This window comes from Aegilops tauschii, chromosome 1 (genome assembly GCF_002575655.3).
Source record: "Aegilops tauschii subsp. strangulata cultivar AL8/78 chromosome 1, Aet v6.0, whole genome shotgun sequence".
NCBI lineage: Eukaryota > Viridiplantae > Streptophyta > Magnoliopsida > Poales > Poaceae > Aegilops > Aegilops tauschii.
In genome coordinates, this window is record NC_053035.3 from 394,897,399 (window position 1) to 394,901,367 (window position 3,969).

The following is a 3,969-nucleotide window of genomic DNA, read 5'->3' on the forward strand; positions in this document are numbered from 1 at the left end:
ACAAAAAAAATAAGGCCCCTTAGATATCAAAGAAAATATAGGCATTTTGAAGGCTTGTTTTTTTGTCTATTCTTTCAAATTTATTGTTCATGCAGGAGTAGATGAGCCTGAGCTCATCTGTGGATTACACCTTTTTTTCACGGATACGCAAAGCTTGTGTATGTTTCATTGATAGAAGAAGTTGAAATGAGAATACAATGGGGGGACATCACAATGCACAACCAAAGATCGCGTAAACATGGTGCCGAAGCAGAGTGACATGGGATGCTCAGCCTAGACTGAAGCTACAACACAGCGCTAAACTACCCAGCCCAACAGAAACAACCCTAACCAAGACAATGCCCCAACACTCGGAATCGAGCAGCAGACACGGCACGAGCAGCAAGACGACGCCATCATGAAGGGAAACGACGCCGAGGCGCCGCCGTCATCCGATTCGAGGAACTGGATATGGGGTTTCCCCCAGCGCTCGAAGAGGGGCTCGGAGAATAGGCCGTAGCAGCGCTTTCAAGAAGGGTACGACACCCGCAGGTGTCGCCGCTGCCAGCATCAAGCAGGGATTTCGCCCCGGCCAATGTCCGAACAATCCCAAAGCCGTCGGAACTAGATTCAAGGATGGGTAAGCTTGGGGCGCCATCGCCGGATGGGGAGCTATGCCACGGAAGCACGAGCATTGGACCTGGCGGGGGAGGGGCAAGGCAGGGGTGGCGGTAGAGGTTGGAGAGGCGACGACAAGACGTAGAGGAACCAACACACGGGATGCAATGGAATCTGGCAAGTCGACGAGCCAGGATCCGGAGAACGCAGACCTGGATCGACGAAGCCGGAGCCGCCAAAACACCGGTGAACCCATGAAGCGGGAAAGAGCGCAGCTTCAGGAGCACCAGGCCAAAGCCGCTACGGGAGGACGCCGGCAAGCTGGACCCTGGAAAACACAGGTTCCAAAGCCAGTCGGGGGATCGTAACAGCAAAGGCGAGATCCACCATGTGCAGGCCGCCGCGTCGAAGACGAGAAAATCCACGCCACCACCAAGCAGAATGGCTGCAGTCCCGCGTGGATCGAAAAAGGGGCCACCTGCAGCACCACCGACGAAGCACTCATCAGCGGGTGACGCGCCGCGCATGGCCACGGCCGGCCCGTGTGCTCTAATTGGCTATGGCTCCTAGGTGCATATGCACCCATTGTCTAAATACACATTTTGAAAAGTTGAAAAATTCCGAACAAAAAACCCGCGTGTATGTCCGGACATTCTATGTGCGTGCACAAAGTTTTCGGTGAAAAACGAGGTTTTTTGTGGCTTGTGTAAAAAAGACAATTTCTGATGCTTCATTATAACTATTGACGAGGCATTTTTTTATCTTTTTTACACAAGCCACAAAAAACGTTGTTTTTCACCGAAACTTTGTGCACACACATATAATGTCCTGATATACCCGCAGGATTTTTGTTCCGAATTTTTCAACTTTTTAAAATATGTATTTAGACAATGGGTGCATATGCACCTAGGAGCCAAAACACCGCATCCGAGGACGAAGAAGAGGGCGCCCCCCACACCGCCACGCACGGCCAGCGCGTCACACCCGCAGAATCCCTCCGCCACGGCCCCCATGGCCAGATCCGCCGAGCTCGTGCTTGTAGCTAGGGAGAGGATGCAGGTGGGGACTTGAGAGCCGGCTGGAGAGGGGTGGCGCCGCCGCACGCAGAGGAGCTCCGCCGCGGAACCACCCCGCACCGACGAGAGGCCTGCCCCACCTGAAGACGCCGCAGGATGCAGGAACGCCCCGCTGCCACCCTCCTTGGGCACGCCCGGACTTCTCCGGCGCCCCCTCCGGCGGTGGCGACGCGAAGGAGGCGGATCTGGGGTGCTGCCGGCGGCGCTACTAGGGTTCCCCCCGAGTCGCCAGGAAGGTGGCGCGGGAAGGGGGGGGGGGGGGTGAGGGGGGCTGATCCCTGGATTACGCCTTGTGTTGGTTGTCCCTAGTTTTATCATATCTTTTTAACTACTCCCTTCGTCTCATAATATAAGATCGTTTTGCAAGTTGGGGACAAAGGGGACATTGCCATCTTAACGGTTTTCTTGGAAGAAAGATGCTCTTCCGCTATGAATTTCCAGATTCTACTACGTGGAGAAGTTCACGTCGTCACGTGTGCCAGAGCTTCGACCAGCCATGGAATCAGTCGGCTGCTTTGCTTCTTTACAGGCCTACTAGGTGTAGGGATTCAAACAATCACGATGCTGCCAAGAGGACAACGAATGCTCCGCGTATGGAGCTTGTCAGTCTTACAAAGAAGTAGTTTGGGAGAAACATGGTACTGTAATTAGCTGCGGATGTTACATGATTTTTCTTTTTACGAAAAGCAACCACGGTACATAGTCAATATCAAATACCAAAACATCATATATTTTGGAACGGAGTGAATATTATTTATTTATCTTCATTCTTGCAAAGAAGTCATTTGGGACAAACATGGTAGTTAGCGGCGGACGTTACATGTTGGAGTGGAGAATGGACGGAGGAGATCGCTTGATGCTCGTTGTCGGCACCGGATCCGCCTCGCGCTCCTCGGACGACGTGCTCTTGCGACCCACTCACGTATGCGTGCATGATTAAAAGCAGCGTACATGTCCGGATTCTATGACATGAAACTGACTAGATTCTAGACGTGCCAAATGGCAATAGCCATGGAACATGAAAAGCACGTAATAACTACGTAAAAGTACCTTGTTTATTTATCGCCACATGGACTTTCTTCCACGATGAATGGTAATAAGATCGATCCAGACAGACACGAACTCAGAATCACCAGCCCGGCGGCTACACGAGGAGGTTGAGCAGAGGAGGGTCGGACGATGCGGCGGAACAGTCTCCTCGGTCGTCGCCGCCACGATGATCCTCCAGCGGCGGCGGGCAGTTCAAGTCCAGCGCCTCCTCCTCCTGCTGGTGGTGCTCATCCTGCACGCGCGGCGCCTGTGCCTCGGCCTGCTCGTGCCAGCGCATGTGCCCGCCTGGCGCCTCCTCCTCCTCCGCACGCGCCTGAGGCGGCTGTGCGCCGGCCTGCTTGTGCCCGCCCAGCGCCACCTCCTCCTCCACAGGCACCTGCGTGCCGGCCTCCTTGTGCCGGCGCATGTGCACTGCGCCCAGCGCCTCCTCCACGTGCGCCTGTGGCTCAACCTGCTTGTGGCGGCGCATGTGGCCGCCGAGCGCCTGGCCCATGGAGAACTCGAGCCCGCAGACGGCGCACTCGTGGTGCGGCCGAGGCTTGCGAGTAACCGGCCGCTGCTGGCGCGCCTGCAGCCGGGTGTGGCCCGTCCGGTGCCCGCCCAGCGCCTGGAATGTCGGGAACCGCCGGCTGCACGTCCGGCACACGAACGCGCCCCCGTCACCCTCGCCGCCGCCCCCGGCCGGCCGCCTGCGGGAGCCGGTCGCCGCCCGATCGTCCGCGCCGGGCGTGGCGGGCGGCGTGAGCTGCTGCGCGTCGGCGTGCGCGCTCTCGGCCCCGGCGGCGGCGCCCACGTCCCACCGCGGCAGCTTCATGGTGTCCCGCGGGAAACGTTCCTCCCGGGCGATCTTTTTAACGTCGCGGCTGGCTTCTCCTCTCTCTCTCTCGGTGGGTACGTGCGTGCGTGACCGGCCCGCACCAGCACACACGCGCTGCTCTCCGATTAGCTAGGAAGCAGCACGTAGTAGTAGTACTGTGGTAAGCTAAGTAGCGGACGAAAAGCGATCCGGGCGGGCGAAGTCGGCTGGGGAGATATGCGTCCGATCCGACCGGACGACTGGGCGCCGCGCATGTAAGGGATGGGATCTTTCGTGGCGGGCGGGGGCGATCGGCGTCGTCGGTTCGATCCTGGGGGTGGTGGAGACTGTGGCCCGGGCGAGCGATCGACAAGGCGTCGCTGTCGGGCAACAGCGCGCCTGCTCGCGTGTCGAACGGCCCTTCGTCGCCGCAGGCCCGCGCACGTATGT